This window comes from Sus scrofa, chromosome 8 (assembly GCF_054392235.1).
Source record: "Sus scrofa isolate SSC_HxYL_T2T_F1_AM1 chromosome 8, Sscrofa_HxYL_maternal_Yorkshire_Landrace_v2.0, whole genome shotgun sequence".
Classification (NCBI taxonomy): domain Eukaryota; kingdom Metazoa; phylum Chordata; class Mammalia; order Artiodactyla; family Suidae; genus Sus; species Sus scrofa.
In genome coordinates this window covers 88,905,933-88,923,623 of record NC_139390.1, presented here as the reverse complement: position 1 = coordinate 88,923,623, position 17,691 = coordinate 88,905,933, and positions in this window count along the sequence as shown.

The window sequence follows — 17,691 nt, the reverse complement described above, 5'->3', positions numbered from 1 at the left end:
TCTCTTTCAAGTTTATTTTTGTGTATGGCATTAGAGAGTGTTCTAATTTCATGCTTTTGCATGTAGCTATCCAGTTTTCCTGGCACCACTTATTGAAGAGAATGTCTTTTCTCCATTGTATATTCTTGCCCCCTGACCATAGGTGGGTGGGCTTATTTCCTGGTTTTCTATCCGATTCTGTTGATCTATATTTCTGTTTTTGTGCCAGCACTATACTGTTTTGATGACTCTAGCTTTGTAGTATAATCTGACATCAGGGAGCCTGATTCCTCCAGCTCTATTTTTCTGTCTCAGGATTGCTTGGGCTATTTGGGGTCTTTGCATTTCCAAACAAATTTTAAAATATTTTGTTCTGTTTCTGTGAAAAATTCCATTGGTAATTTGATAAGGATCACATTAAACCTGTAGAGTGCCTTGGGTAGTATAGACAGCTTGACAATATTGATTCTTCCGATCTAAGGGCATGGCATATCTTTCCACCTGTTTGTGGCTGTGGTGTAGGCTGGCAGCTACAACTCACATTAGACCTCTAGCCTGGGAACCTGATATGCCGAAGTTGAGGCCCTAAAAAACCCCAAAAAAACAAAAAACAAAAAAAGGAGCCATAAAAGCCAAACCATAAGGAAAGAAGGTGTTCCCCCGCCCTTCATTCTCTCTTGTTCTAAAGCAGCCTCTCCTCATGCTTTTTGTCCAATCAGAGTATATTTTATTCATAGACTTTATTTCATGCTGCATTTTGTTTATTGTCTGCCTTTTGTTACAAGGTAAGTCTGATGCCCTCAGTGGCCTCGATTTTTAGAAATGCAATACAAAAAAAAAAAAAAAAAAAAAAAAAAAGGAGGGGAAACTAAAAGTGAGTTAAAGATGATTAGATTTGGAGTTCCCGTCTTGGCGCAGTGGTTAACAAATCTGACTAGAAACTATGAGGTTGCGGGTTTGATCCCTGGCCTTGCTCAGTGGGTTAAGAATCCAGCATTGCCGTGGGCTGTGGTGTAGGTTGCAGAAGTGGCTCGGATCCCAAATTGCTGTGGCTCTGGCGTAGGCCGGTGGCTACAGCTCCGATTCGACCCCTAGCCTGGGAACCTCCATATGCCGCGGGAGCAGCCCTAGAAAAGGCAAAAAGACAAAAATAGATAAATAAATTAAATTAAATTAAAAAAAGATGATTACATTTGTTTTGACTACTATGTAATTCTTCATCTTAACTTTATGACTTAAATATTAGAAAAACATGAAATAATTTTACCATCGGGGGAAGAAAGGATGTAAAATATAGCTTAAGAGCAACTGCTTCCTCTCTTCTGACTCTGAGCAGAAACTCAATTGTTAATAAAATGGACCAGTTCGAAAGCTGAGGGAGGCTGAACCGATGGGCTCATATTCGGGTTTGTTGTCAGTAATCCCACAGCATGGCTGGGCCTCAAGGACAAGCAGGAAGCTCATGCCCAGGTAAGGAGTGGTTATCTGCATCCACCCTCAGCAGTGCCCACTGGGATTAACCAGAAACCCTCCATACAGCTGGCTCTGATTCCTGTATATCTGCCCAAAATACGCAGCTAGAAAGTTACCCTAATCAAGGAACTGCTACTTGCATTAAAAAACGTTCTTGCACTCCAGCTGGCTGTATCTTTTGAAAGTCAATAACCTTGCCCCTTCCTACTTCTCCTTAGGCCCACACTTTCCTTGTTTTTTCAGCTATTTCGGGCATTTAAAAATAAATCCAACCCCGGGCTGCAGCAGTCACATTGATACCATCTTCTCCCTCTCCCTGGCACAGGAACTCGGCACCGTGTTAGCTATTTCTGGCCTGACGGCCTTCTCCTACCCCGTTCTGATGTACATACTGGTTCTTTAGCATGTCCGCACTCACACCCATCAATTACTATGGCGGGATGCCCACTTCAACAATTGTGGAGCCAATTTCAACAAGGCAACGTGCCAGTCCCATCCTGGCTCAGACAAGGATTGAAGCGAGTGACACAACCTGTCCACAGAAACCCTCCCTGGTGGACAGAGCTGCCAAAGTGGGACCTCGTGTTTCTCTCTGGGGAACTGTCGCCGTGGAAATCCTTTTCACTCTATTCCTTCTCTTGTTAGAAAAGAAATCTGTTTTATCACATGCTGTGGATCCAGGATTCTTCTTTTAGAGGGAAAAGTTCTCTGCTACAAGCAGAAGATAGACACGTGGGAGTTACCAAGCATGGAAGGGAGCGGTAAGAAGGGTGCAGTCACCTTCCTCCCCAAAGCTGAGGACGGCCCTGAGCATTAGGAAGGCGTGATCGCTGAGAGCAAAGCCCCCTGCGCGCTGGTGTTGGGACCTAGGAAAGGTGGCTCTGGTGGTGTGAGAAGAGAGAAGCGCTCTTATAAAAATTGGAGTTCCTTGGTGGCCTGGTGGTTAAGGAGCTGGCATTGTCACTGCTGTGATGTGGGTTCAATCCCTGGCTCGTGGAACTTCGGTGCAGCCAAAAAACAAACAAAAAGGTGCCCTGGAGTAGCCCCTTCCCAAGATGTTCTCTGCTCTGGCTGGTGGGGAAGGGCCTCAAATAAATGAAGAGGCTAAAGGAGCAGAAGAAAGAGGTAGAGCTGGACGAGGAGGAAACCCCTCATTGTTTTAAATAATGTAGGAATGAAAAGAATCCATGAAGTTTTGTGCTAATTGACCTCCACCCTCTCAAAAAAAGATATAAAAAAGCCCCCTACCCATGTAAGAACTGTGCTCAAGATGGAATGAACTTTTTTTTTTTTTTTTTTTTTTTTTTTTTTTGTCTTTTTGCCATTTCTAGGGCTGCTCCTGTGGAATATGGAGGTTCCCAGGCTAGGGGTCCAATCGGAGCTGTAGCCACCGGCCTATGCCAGGGCCACAGCAACGCAGGATCCGAGCTGTGTCTGCGACCTACACCACAGCTCACGGCAACGCGGGATCCTTAACCCACTGAGCAAGGCCAGGGATCGAACCCGCAACCTCATGGTTCCTAGTCGGATTCGTTAACCACTGAGCCTCGACGGGAACTCGGAATGAACTTTTTAAATAGTGAGGCAAGTTCGGGTAAGCACTGGATGCAAGAAAACAAGGGTGATTATATTAACAGTATTTTTTCATTTAGTGAGGAGGTTTGATTTTATGAAGTTTTTATTTAACTTTATTTTCCCATTTTTTCCTGAAATAAATACGTGACTGGTTTTTGTTTTTGTTTTATTTTTTTTTATTTTTAGGGCCACACTTGTGGCATAAGGAAGTTCCCAGGCTAGGGGTCAAATCAGAGCTGCAGATGCTGGCCTACACCACAGCCACAGCAACACTGGATCCGAGCCACATCTGCAAACTCTGCTGCAGCTTGTGGCAATGTCAGATCCTTAACCCACTGAGCAAGGCTGGGAATCCAACCCACATCCTCGTAGACACTAGTCAGGTTAACCCGGTGAACTACAAACGAGAACTCCTGATTGCTTTTTTTAATGAGGAAAACATACAAAAATAAAAACCTCACTTCAGAATAGCAAGGTATAAAATCGAGACAAACTATTGTCATAAGAATTTGGGAGACAGGACACTAGGCATTTTGGTGGGGGCAGGGGGGGCGAGGAAATGCATTCAAATAAAGGGAAGATTGGCAAAGAACATTTCAAGGAGACTTCCTTGAGCTTGCCCTGTTGTTTCAATCTGTCATAGGATAGAGGTAACAGAGCCTTCATTCACGGAGACAAATGAAAACTGGGGGCCTACAGCTGCCGGCTGGGCTCAGGAGTGTTTCCAGTTGAACTCAATAAAAATTCACCCATGCAGACCAAGGCTGTCTGAGCCTCAACTCTGGGTGCTGGTGATGCTGCAGGCCCCTGATGCCCCACGTGGGCTGTGCTTTGGGGCCCGAGTCCGTGGTGTGCTGGGGCCATGTTGATGGGCTGACAGCAGCTGGTGGTGACATATTCAGCGATTTTGCCTGTGGTTGTTAAATACGGGTGTTATTAAAATCTAAATTATATAAACGTGCAATTAAATAAATTATATTAGGAACAAAAGCCATAAATACTCAAAACTCATCACTTCCTAATTATTTTACTGTGATCTATGTTTGTAATGTTTGGTTGCCTCCACTGAACCTGGAGAGGGAAACTATGACATGAGAAGGGGTCCCTGTCTATCTTCCCCCAACTTTGTGTTTTAACAACATCAGGTTGGTAGCTTGAAAGTGGCCCTGATGGGAATGTGGATACCGTGGAAATCAGCACATTCTATACATTTTGGGCTTTTCTTGATTTCTTTTCCAGAGATCTGGTTGTTCAAAGGTTATCAGCACACCTCTGCTTGAAATCCACCAAAGCCACGCTTCCGTGTCCCGTTAAGCAAGAGGCCAGCCTCCTTCACACCATCTTCTACATTATTTGGATGCATTTTCCCAATTTGAGGTTTGCTTTGGATGTCCAGAGCCTCAAAAATGTGGTAGAAAAGGTGCTTTCAGTCTTTTTTCTCTACTGAGGACTCAGGCCCTTGAGATGCCTGATGTGGGATGTTGGGGTGGGATGTATGTGTAGGGGGGGGGGTGACACCAAAATGTCCTTGGAACTCCCTCCCTCCGAACTACTGGGTTGCCCCCAAGCCACATGGTGTGCTGTCTCCTTTTGCAGAGCTGTCTTCCCCGGGAGGCTCCTTAGGCCCTCGTGGGCACACACGTTGACACCAACCCTCAAGTTCTGCTTGGCCTCAAAACTCCCGAGACAAGGGCTGCAGGGAAGATTGGGCTTCAGTGATGCCCACAGGAGCAAAAGAGAACAAAACAAAACAAAAGAGGACAGATCTGAGCAAGGAGGGGGAACTAGTGAGGCTTTCCATCTCATTAGTTACAGGTGATGAAAGAGAAGAAAGATGATTCAGGTTCACCTCCTTGGACCCCACCAGGAAGGCTCAGGATTACAGAGAATGAATTCTGCCAGGAGGTCATACCCTCAAATGCAGCCTTTCCATTGGCAATCCTGAGAACAGGGGTGACCATGATCAAAAGGTGGAAGTGATAATATTGGCCTGAAAGGTTAGACACAGACCTATTTATCCTAGAAGGAGAGTTGAGATGTCCGTTCAGTTTTTTTAACTCAATGAATTTTATTACATTTATAGTCATACAACCATCATCACAACCCAATTTTATAGCATTTCCATCCCAGACCCCCAGCACATCCCCCCCCCCCAACCTGTCTCCTTTGGAAACCATAAGTTTTTCAAAGTCTGTGATTCAGAATCTGTTCTCCAAAGAAATTCATTGTGTCCTTTTTTAATTTTTTATTATTTTTATTTTTTGTCTTTTTCTAGGGCCGCATCCGCGGCACGTGGAGGTGTCTAGGCTAGGGGTCTAATCAGAGCTGAAGCCTCCAGCCTATGCCACAGCCACAGCAATGCCAGATCCAAGCCGTGTCTGTGGTCTACACCACAGCTCATAGGAATGCCAGATCTTTAACCCACTGAGTGAGGCCAGGGATCAAACCCGCAACCTCATGGTTCCTAGTCGGATTTGTTAACCCCTGAGCCACAACAGGAACTCCTCATTGTGTCCTTTTTTTTGGATTCCACAGGTAAGTGATAGCATGTGATGTTGGTGTCTCACTGTCTGACTGACTCCACTTAGCGTAATTTCTAGGGCCATCCATGTTGCTACAGATGTCATTATTTCTTTCCTTTTGATGGCTGAGTAATATTCCATTGTGTATAGGTACCACATCTTCTTTATCCACTCCTCTGTCGATGGACATTTAGGTTGTTTCCATGTCTTGGCTCTTGTATATAGTGCTGCAATGTACGTGGAGTACATGTATTTCTTCCAATCATGGTTTTCTCTGGATAGATGCCCAGGAGCAGGATTGCTGGATCAAATGGCAAAAACTAAGTTTCAGAAAACTAAAAATAGAATTACCATTTGATCCAGCAATGTCCGTTCAACTTCATGGCTTTCTTTTGCCCCTTATCTTCACCCCTTTAGGGCACTGGACACTTGGTTGGCACTTGTGGCCTCTTTGAAATAGTCTCTGCACTCAGCTTCTGTATTAGTCAAGGAAGGAGAGAGGGAGAGAGGAATTTATTTTCAGGAATTGGCTCCCAGGATTATGGGAGCTGGCAAATCTGAAATCTGTAGGGCAGGCCAGCAGGATGGAAACTCAGGCAGGATTTCAAAGTTAGTCTTGCGGTAAATTCCTTCTTGTTCAGGAAATCTTAGTCTTTGCTCTGAAGGCCCTTAATGGACTGAATAAGGCCTTTCCGTGTTATCCAGGTTGATCTTCTGTACTTCAAGATTGTAAAGGTCGAATTTCCTGTCACAGCTCAGCGATTAGCGAACCCAACTAGCATCCACGAGGAGGCAGGTTTGATCCCTGGCCTCGCTCAGTGGGTTAAGGATCTGGCATTCCTGTGAGCTGTGGTGTAGGTCACAGATGCTGCTCGGATCCCGCATTGCTGTGGCTGTGGAATAGGCTGGCAGCTGTAGCTCTGATTGGACCCCTAGTCTGGGAACCTCCATATGCCGAGGGTGCAGCCCTAGGAAGACAAAAAGACCAAAAAAAAAAAAAAAAAAAAAAAGAAGAAGAAGAAGCTTGTAAAGTTCAATCACAGCTACAGAAGACCTTCATGGCAACCTCTAGACTAGTGTTTGACCGAAAAACCAGACACTACAGCCCTGCTAAGTGGACATAAAATTAAGCATCACAGCTTCTAAGCCAGACCTTTCTACTGACTGTTAGTGTTCCTTTTTTTGTCTTCTTAGGGCTGCACCCGAAGCACATGGAAGTTCCCAGGCTAGGAGTCGAATCAGAGCTGTAGTTACCGGCCTATACTACAGCCACAGCAACACCAGATCCGAGCCTCATCTGTGACCTACACCACAGCTCGTGGCAATACCAGATCCTTAACCCACTGAGCAAGGTCAGGGATCGAACCCTGAGTCCTCATGGATACTAGTGGGGTTCATTACCAATGAGCCACAACAGGAACTTCAGGCTGTTAGGGTTCTTAATTTCAAATCTCTTTCCAGCCTCTTTTTCCGCTGGACCCCTTTTAAATGTTCATATTCTCCTGTAGCCATCTAAGTTTGGGGTACAGTTTTTAAGAGTTAAAAGACATTTTATAAACATGTGCATGGACACAGAACTGTGGAAAGCACATACTGTGCCTGAGTAAATGGTGAAATAAGACATGATTTTATTTGTTCTGAGGCAGCAGGGTTTTCATTCGGATAGAAAATTAAAATAAGGAATCGAAAGAAGGCACTGTTTGTTCTCCTTAAACTTCTTGGATGTGACATGTTTAGAGCCCCCCAAGTTTCATCTTCAGCACTCTTTTCTTCCCACGTAAGATTATTTCTCTAGGGACCTGATCCAGGTCCAGTGCCCAGTGACACCAACACACAAACATCTCCCAACTGATGTTCCAAGGATCGCTGGGTTCCATGTTCAAATAAGGTTGAGAAATGCCAGCTCGAGACGTCTTGTTCCTGGAGACTTGCCACCCCAGTTACCAAACTAAAGGCCCTGTGAAGTCCCACAGTATCAGGAAACAGGGCCCTGAATCTGCATTCCGAGCCCAGGGCCCCCTCTAAGTTTCAGAATGGTGTTTCCAGCTGCTTACGGTCCCATGCCATTCAAACTTAACAGGACAAACTGACATTATCTTGCTGGACCCAAAGTGTCTCCTCTGCTGTATCTTTTTTGTCCTATGGAACTTATCTTTTTTCATAGTTGGTAGCTGAGTTGTCCTAAAAATGATAATAATAATAATAAAAGAAAAAAAACTCGAAGACTCTTTCTCTCCCCTCATGGCCCCTCGGTGACTGGTTTACTCACCTAGATCTGTCGAATCCACCTTCTCAGACTCTTCTGTGTGCCCCTTCTAAGCCCAGGCTGCGCCTGCCTCAGCTCTGCCAGTCATTTCCCTTTACCTGTAACAGCAAACTCCTCCCTGCATGTCCTGCCTCTGGAAGGTGGCTCCTTAAAACACAAAATGATGACATTACTCTCATGCTCCACACGAGTGGCTCCTTGCTAACCAGGTAATGTCACACCTCTCAACTTGGGTGGTGTTTCAAGTTTAATTTATTTCAAGTTTAATTTAATTAATGTTTTCTTTGTTCCTCCTGAAAGATTTAAAGAAAAATCCTCAGAGTTCCTGTTGTGGCTTAGCAGGTTAAGTACCTGACACAGTGTCCGTAAGGATGTGGGTTTGATCCCTGGTCTCACTCTGTGGGCTAAGGATCTGGGGTTGCTGCAAGCGGCAACGTAGGCCACTGGTGTGGCTCAGATCAGGCATTGCTGTGGCTATGGTGTAGACTTGCAGCTGCAGCTCCGATTCAACCCCTGGCCTGTGAACCTCCATATGCCACAGGTGCAGCCAAAAGAAAGAAAGAAAAAAAGAAAAAGAAAGAAAGAAAGAGAAAGAAAGGAAGAGAAAGAAAGAAAGAAAATCCTTGACCCTTCTTGGAGATGCAAATAAGTCTCCACTGGATTTGAAAAGGCATTGATTGACAGCATTCAAGAGAGTTTTGGGAAGCATTACTAATGTTTAATTTGTGTGTGCGTGCCATTTGTTTCTGACCATGGAAAAATGAGAGCTAACTGTTTTGGGAATCACTGGATCATATAGTTTCAATCAGGTGGTTGATTGACTTGGGAAAATGGAATGCTTAACACTGTAACTCCAGTGAAACTTCCCCACAGATCAGAAAAATTCTGACTGCTTTTTTAAAAAAAGGCCGTTTTAAAAACTTCTAATGATACAAGATGTCTCAAGAAGAAAAAGTGCAGGTTTCAAATGAAAAGTTTCACCTTTACACCCTCATGTGGTGAGACTAGTATATTTTTCTATACAAGGAAACAAAAACAAACTATTAATAGAGATTATCTCTAGGGAAAGTAAACTGGTTATTTTCACAGTCTTCTATCTGCTTCATTGCATTTTCTAACATGCCTACAATGAATAAGAAATCTTTTTGCAATTAAAAAAAGTGTGTTTTTTTTTTTTCAAAAAGTTTAAAAAAATCTTGGCAGCTTCCTAGACTGACCAATCTTAGTCCATTTAGGTCTAAGATGACCTCAATTTACCTCTTTTCCACGTCCCTCTGTTTTGTTTTTCTTCCAGGAAAACAACATGTCAATTTAAAATAGTCAATAGGGTACTTTCAGGGCCCATCCATGTGGTCGGGCACCCAACACATTTTTCCAGGAGAAGGTAGTACAACCCAAACTTGATGACAACCCTTCTAAGAAAACCCTCGCTCCTCTGTCTGAGAGTTTACAAGTCAAAATTGCAAAATGGCTTAGTCTCAAAATGAATAAAGACTGCCTACTGAAATGTATAAAACATAATCTAAAGAATTCTTATCTAAGCTACACTTACTATTTGTTTGTTTGCCCAACCCATCCTAATATCCTAGATATTTTATCATTTTTACATGACTCCACCCCCTTTTTTTCTTCATAAGTGGTCTTATTATGGCTGGGATGCTAAATGATTAATTTGCCCCGTCTTTTTTTTTTTTTTTTTTTGAAAGAGATTTAAAGTCTAAATACCTAAAATGTTAGTTTTTCCATACCTTATTTGGAGAGGGTGGGTATAGGTCTTTGCTTATTTATTTTCATGTTTTTATTTAAAAAGTACTTTCCCTTTCAATATGCTAAAGCGGAAGTAATTCTGAATGTATTATACATGGCTTTTAAGATTTTATCTTCAGCCCAAGAATTAATTTTTAAACGAATTTAAGGAATTCCCATCATGGATCAGTGGTAATGAACCCGACTAGTATCTATGAGGACTCAGGTTCAATCCTTGGCCTCGCTCAGTGGGTTAAGGATCTAGCGTTGCCGTGAGCTGTGGTGGAGGACGAGGAGGCTCAGATCTGGCGTTGCTGTGGCTGTGCCATAGGCTGGCGGTTACAGCTCTGATTAGACCCCTAGCCTGGAAACCTCCATATGCTTCAGGTGTGGCCCTAAAAAAAGACAAAAAATTTTTTTAAATGAATTAAGTTGCTATAATACTGATCCTGATACCTGAGGAAAAAGACACACCTATTTATTTCAATTAGGGTGGCTATCTTATTTCGCTATTTTGTTTAATATATTTAACAAAATTTAAATTGTGTACTTTAAAAATGTCTGAGGTAAGTCAAAGCCTTTTCTCCTCTAAAGGATCACAACACGGAACTCTTTTTACTTTTCCATATAGCACAACATACTTGGTAGAGTTCTCAGCCATCTGATAATTTAGTGCCCCCGAAGTTCAATAAACATTATAATCTTAAAAAGAAAGCAATATAGAGAAATGTGGGGTTAGTTCTTAAGAGCGACGCAATAGATTGTTCTGTGACGTTATGGGCCAGTTCTACATCTGTGCTGTCAGTACTGTACCCACTCCTTCCCCCGGCCACATGGGGCTGTTGAGCGTTTACCATGTGCCTGGGCTGACCAAGGAGCTAAATTTTAAATTTTACTTAATTTTAATGAATTCACATTTAAATAGCCACCAATCTACCTGCCCAGCTCTAAAGTTATAATCAGTTGAATTATATTCAGATAAAAGTAGTCATGGATATTTGCCACTTAGCCATGTTCCTTTTGCCTTAATAAAATCAATGTTGGGACTTGCCTAATTTCCCAAAAAGAGTAAATTAGCTGTTTTCTTTACCTCTTTCCTTCCAATTCTTCCCTGGCAGATGGAAGGAAATGAGAGCTTCAACTATTTCCCCTGAGAATGCGCTGGCATTTCCTTCCATCCCAGTAATTGTCTGCTTGAGCCCTGGGGGCTCTCCTGATGAGCCTCAGACTGATTAAAAACTGAAGTCCTTTATTTTCTCCTTATAGGAGCACAATGAGCCAATAATAAAACTTTTATTTTTATATATGACTAAAGAGTATTTCCTAGTAATCTAATAACAATTAGTCAGGCTTACTTTAGTGGATCGAGGAGTGATAATTAATTATATTCCTGTCCCCACCTGTACTAGTCAGGGTCCCAATGGGAAACAGAAGATACACTCAAACCTGTAGTTAAAGGAGTCTAAAAAAGGACGCTTTGCAAAGGCATGGCCTGTGTTCAAGGAAACCTACAAGGAGTGGTGGGTTTCCTAAGGTCAGAGGTGAGCTCTTGGGTGAGATAGGGCCAGGGAGGAGGTGGTTTGGAACCATCTGAGAGTTGCAGTAGAAGACTGTTTGATAGGAGCTGTGCTCTTTGTTAAAGGGTTGTAGCCAACTGGCAACCTTAATCCGATTTTATCCCCTAATCTCTTTGTGCATCCTACTGACTAAATCAACGGAAGCTAGACAACAGGGGAACGTCTAGGTATGGTCTATAATGATAGCCTTCCAGAGCACACACAGGTGGGTGAACATGGACTAGGAGACCTGGAGAGGTAACAGAAAATATCTCTGTACCCCTCCCAAGTTTGGAACCAATTGAGAGAAGCACAGATGGTGCTAAATCAACCACAAGAGACCTTAGAGGCATAGAAAAACATCTGCTTTATCGCATATGAAAACTGCATTGAGGGATAACGGTTAGATGTGTGCCTTGGATGGAACCTATACATCTCCCCAGATTCACTCAGCCTCACCTGCTGTCTGTGGAGGGTCTTGCTCACCACCACGGTCACCTAATTAACCAGCACCAGTTTCCAATACCACTAGTTATCTTGGCCCAACAAAGGGCTGGTTCAGGGCTGACGACAGAGTGACTCAGCTTGCCTACCACTGCCACAGCTACAGTAGCTTCACCACCAAGGCCTGGAGGCTCTGGATCCTCCCACTTCCTTCCGGACTCAGAGGAAGGACCATGCAGTGGATAATGGAACATGGCTTCCCCAGCAGCCACCCAGGAGGAAGACGGGCTAAGTGATACAACCCAGGAGTGTAAGAGTTGCCAACACACCTGGTAAACATTGACGATGAAAGACAACGGACCCCATGGGGGTGAGGAACCAGCAGACAAAGTCTTCTTTCTTCTCCATAGACTCTTCAAGGTGCTTTTTCCCAACGATCTTATTTGGAGACTGAAATTTCAAATAACTGGCTGTGTTTTCTTGTATAACTCTGGCCACCTCCATCATATAGCATGTTTTATTTGCTCTCCCTCTTTCCCTGCCTGTGAACCGTGGTAGATTAAAGATGGTGGCATATTCTTTTTTTCTTTCCATTGAGAAGGGGAGTTTGATTTCCCCTCCCCTTGAATTTATCCTGGCTTTAGGGACTTGCCTGCAGAAGAGAATGTAGTACAAACGACATTCGTGGACTTCTGAGGGCAAGACTATAAGAAAGCTTGCAACTTCTGCTTGGTCCTCCTGGAGTGCTTTTTCTTGAGATGTTCTCTCTGGACCCTGAGCCGCAGTGCTGAGAGATGCCCAGGCCACATAGTGCATCTATGTGTCAGTAACCCTAGCTGAGCGCCCAGCCAGGACCAGCGTCAATTACCTGCTCTTCCTGCCCATGTGGCTGAAGACCCCATCTTGATGGTGGATGGTCCCTCTCAGCCTCCACAGCCAATGCCATGTGGATCAGAGATGAACTACTCAGTTCCGCCCTCCCCAGACTCCTCATAGCATCAGGGCTGAATAAAATGATTCTCATAAGCCACTAGGTTCTCAGGTAGCTTGTTATATAGCAATAGAAAACTGGAATACTCCCCTCAAAGGACTGTTCTTAGAAAGTGTTTCCTAACACAGATGCTTCTCATATGATCAAGCAATTGGCTGCATTTTCCTACAAAGCTGTGGCTGGCTCAGCCATGGACCATTTTTGCTGCCCATCACTCCCTGCCTCACTTCCCTTTTTTCCTGACTCTGGCTGTCTTGGGATTATACTACCAATAGATAAAGCATTCACACATAAGCTTTGCCTCAGGCTTTGTTTACTGAGAAAATCAGTAGAAAAGTATCCTGGAGAGAAGTCCCTCAGAGTGAGATTTTTGTAGTTTCCTTTGTGGCGCAGAGGAAATGAATCCGACTAGGAACCGTGAGGTTGCGGGTTCGATTCCTGGATTTGCTAAGTGGGTTAAGTATCTGGTGTTGCCATGAGCTGTGGTGTAGGTTGCAGACGCGGCTCGGATCTGGCATTGCTGTGGCTCTGGCATAGGGTGGCAGCTGTAGCTCTGATTGGACCCCTAGCCTGGGAACCTCCATATGCCGCGGGAGTGGCCCTAAAAAGACAAAAAGACAAAAAAAAAAAAAATAAGATTTTGGAATTGGTTTTGTATCTGATTGTCTGAAAATAATCAGGTAAGTGGGATGGTAAGAGTCCTTCTAAGTGGCATCACAGTAACCAACTCTTTCACCCATGGTTAATTGGGATGAAGTACAGGTGGATGGCTAAACTTGGGAAAAATCACCAGCAGCGCCATATTTGGTCAGTAAGGGGCAACTATTGTGTTGTAGGGGTGGCTGCTTTTGAGGCATCTGAAGTCTTGATAAAAGAAAATCATAGGGGAGTTCCCTTGTGTCTCAGTGGGTTAAGGACCCAGAGTTGTCACTACAGTGACCCAGGTTGCTGCTCTGGTGCATGTCCCTGGCCCAGGAATTTCCATATGTTGCAGGTGCAGCCAAAAAAGAAGGAAGAAAATCATAGGCTTGGGGGCACTGACTTAAGTTATGCTCTGAAAGCCAAAGGACCTTGAGAGCTGCTTTAAATAAGGCTCGCATCTCCTGCAGCTGAAAGGCACCTGTACTGAAAATCAAGATAGCAGAGCTGTAAAGAATGCTAACAGTGCCGCCTCGATGGGCCTCCTAGGTCAAGGTCAGGGCCTTGATAGGGAAAGAATGGGAAACTGAGCCCTAGAGTGGAGACACTGGTGTAGACAAGGCTGAATCTCCTTGACTGGCAGAAACAGCCTATTCCTCCTGTCAAGAGTGAAAAGCCCTCTGGCCTGGAAGCATGTAATGATGTCACCAGAAGACGGTACCTTCCCAAATGATGCTTGTTCTTAAGTTTTCCGCAAGACTTACTCTGACTCCCTCCCCTGCCCCAGGCAAAGCCAAAGGGAAGTAGAAGCCTTGCTGGGGAAGAAATAGCCTACTTGCCAAAGGACGAGTCTAACCTGATGAAATGTTTTGGGGGAACCGTGGGAACACTGTGGGAGTGGATCTTGAGGTGATTTGGCCAGAGGAGGCAAACAGAGGCTGGATGGGTGAGAATAGACGCATGGGCACTGACCTGTGATTCAGGATTCAGTGTTCTGGCACGGACAGGTGGAGCTGGTCCTCAGTCACTGCTGAAATGGCTCCTTCCAGCCTAGTCACTGTGACGGCTTAAAGGGAACGATGTAGAAATACCGGACCTTCCTTGGCATAGTTTAGATAAAGGGGTCAGAAGTCTCAAGGAGGTGGGCCCATGAGAATGGATTCATTGTGTAAGACCTACCCCCGACTATGTTTCCCAGAAGGCCTGGGGGAAATGGTAGACCTGATAGGAGGTACGGGGGAGTGGTTCCAGCATCTTTGAGAAGCTAAGTGGTGGTTGCCTTCTAGAGGCCAGAGATCACAGTAGGAGATGCTCCTGTGGAATTGAGGCCCCTCTGATCCATGGTGGTGAAAAGAATCTGGACTATTGGAATTCCTGTCGTGGTGCAGTGGTTTATGAATCCGACTAGGAACCATGAGGTTGCAGGTTTGATCCCTGGCCTTGCTCAGTGGGTTAAGGATCCCGCGTTGCCGTGAGCTGTGGTGTAGGTTGCAGACGCTGCTCGGATCCAGCATTGCTGTGGCTGTGGTGTAGGCCAGCAGCTACAGCTCTGATTCGACCCCTAGCCTGGGAACCTCCATATGCCGCAGGAGCAGCCCTAGAAAAAGGCAAAAAAAAGACCAAAAAAAAAAAAAAAAGAATCTGGACTATCAAAAACCAGGCAGCAGCTCTTTACCATCAAAGGAATTAGAGCCCTAATTAATATTAAGAGCAGTAAAGTCTGAGTTCCCGTTGTGGCTCAGTGGTTAACAAATCCAACTAGAAACATGAGGTTGTGGGTTCAATCCCTGACCTTGCTCAGTGGGTTAAGGATCCGGCGTTGCCTGAGCTGTGGTGTGGGTCGAGGACACAACTTGGATCCCTCGTTGCTGTGGCTCTGGCGTAGTACGGCAGCAACAGCTCCAATTAGACCCCTGGCCTGGGAACCTCCATATGCCAAGGGTGCGGCCCTAGAAAAAGACAAAAAATAAAAGAGCAGCAAAGTCTTACAGGAATACATGGCATAGGATGATGCATGATCTGAATAATTTTAAAAAATCAAGAATTATTAAGCAGAAGGCTATCATTGCCCTCCACAACGGAAAACTGTACTCCATCATTGAGTTTCCAGATCTAAGTTAGTTCGTAAACCCAGAGCCCACTGATTGAGGGAGACGGCGGATCCCATTGAGGAAGTGCCTGATAACATCACTCAAAATATATCCAATAATTATTCCTCGGATCCTTTTCCAGAGGGAACTGAGGCGATTTTCCAGGGGAACTGTACACTTGGGAAAGCGTCAAACCTAGACTTTTCAAGGGCTATTAGCTACAGTGTATGAGATGATATGAGGAGGCCTGAAATACCAACAAGGTCCTCTGCTTAAAACAGAGGCCTACAGAGACCAAGTCCGTCTAATGGTGGGTTCCGTGGTTGGGGATTCCACTTTGTGATTATGCCCCTGGCTCCTGAATGTATAATCAAGACAGCTTCTGGCAGCATCTTCAAATCAATGATCTGTGGATAAGGGTCACCGTGGTAGAAGAGCTAAACACAGGGTTCTCAAACTCAGCCCTACTGCCCTTTGAGCCAGACAGTTCTTTGCTGGGGAGGATGTCCTGGGCATTGCAGGATGTTTAATAGCATCTCTGTCCTCCCCACACTAGATGCCAGTAACACTTCCTAGTTGTGACAACCAAAACCATTTCCAACAACCAAAACCATTCCCAGGAGTTCCCTTCTTGGCTCAGTGGTTAACAAACACAACTAGGATCCATGAAGATGTGGGTTTGATTCCTGGCCTCACTCACTGGGTTAAGACATTGCCATGAGCTGTGGGGCAGGTCATAGAGGCAGCTTGGATCCTGTGTTGCTGTGGCTGTGGTGCAGGCCGGCAGCTGTAGCTCCAGTTGGACCCCTAGCCTGGGAAACTCCATATGCCATAGGGGCAGCCCTAAAAAAGACAAAAAAAAAAAAAAAAAAAATTCCAGACTTTGCCTAATGTCCCCTAGGAGGGCAAAAGTGCACCTGATGGAGAACCACGGGCTATGGGTGAGCCCCTGAAAGATCCTTATCCCTTGCCATTTACAGGAGTAACACCACAATCCTTGTAGAATTACAGAGATTAGCAACATCATTAAATATGGAGGGGTTCTCATAATATTCTCTTTTGATTCAACCCTCTGGCTTCTGTAAAAATCAGATAAATCATAGTGACTGAGAGTGAACTTCTGCACATTTAACAAGTAATAGAGCTGAGCACAGCGACTGGGCCAGATGTGGTCTCACTCCCTCCCTGTTTGCCCTTAGCAACCATAAGTCTACTCTCTGTGTCTGTGGGTCTGTTTCTGCTTTGTAGGTCGGTTCATTTGTGCCATATTTTAGATTTCATGTATAATCTACATTGGTTTATGCAGATGATGAGAAACAGACAAGGGAACCAATGAGCATAAAAGGTATGATATGTGCACCATGAGGTCCTGAGTGAGCCAGGGTCCAAGACTAAGGGCCGCTGTGGTATATTATAACCTGGCCACCTGTGTTCCAAGGATATTGTTGGATTCCCATGCCTCCACCACTGAATCTGAAATCTCGCCCACTACTTACTGTCACACTTAGAACCGAAGCGATGCCCCAGCCATAGGCGCAGTCTTGAATATTATGCCAAGATTCCAACCATGTCTTCATTTCCCATCCCACTCCAGTGAAACATCAAGAAACCATTCATCTCTTTCCCTTGGAACACAGGGAAGAGGTGGCCTGAGCAGTCTGCCTTGGATCTTTTCCTTGGCCCTCACCCGGTCCATTTCAACCCTCTAGATCTGACAGTACCTCCTAAGCAAAAGCAATACAAGTCTTACTAAGAAAGAGAAGGGAAATTACATATCCTTCCAAAGGTCCATCCTCTCATCCTTGACAAGTGGGAGGCAGGAGTTCTCCAGTGAGCTGTTAGGGCCTCTATGGACCACCTGCATCAGAATCAGTGGGGCTACTTATTAATGTTGTGCATGCCTGGGCCTCTGTCCAAATTTACCAAACCAGAGTGTCTGCATGAATAACATGTTCCCCTGATTTTCTTGTGTACATCATGGTTTGAGAGCCACTGGGTTAGAGTGGCTTGGTGGTGGGTGCCCATGGGGTAGTAGTCCCCATTATCATTTGAATGAGCGCACATTTTTTTTCTGTATTTTTAGGGCCACACCCACGGCATATGGAGGTTCCCAGGCTAGGGGTCAAATCGGAGCTACAGTTGCCAGCCTTCGCCCCAGCCACAGCAACACCAGATCAGAGCCAGGTCTGCCACCTACACCACTGGTCATGGCAACGCCAGATCCTTAACCCACTGAGCGAGGCCAGGGACTGAACCCTCAACCTCATGATTCCTGGTTGGATTTGTTTCTGCTGTGCCACGACGGGAACTCCAAACGGGTGCACACTTTTATGTCAAATTCTCCATGCAAGGATCACTAACCCATGGACCTATGGCCACATGGAATCGTTTAGAGTTTAAAGTAAGATCC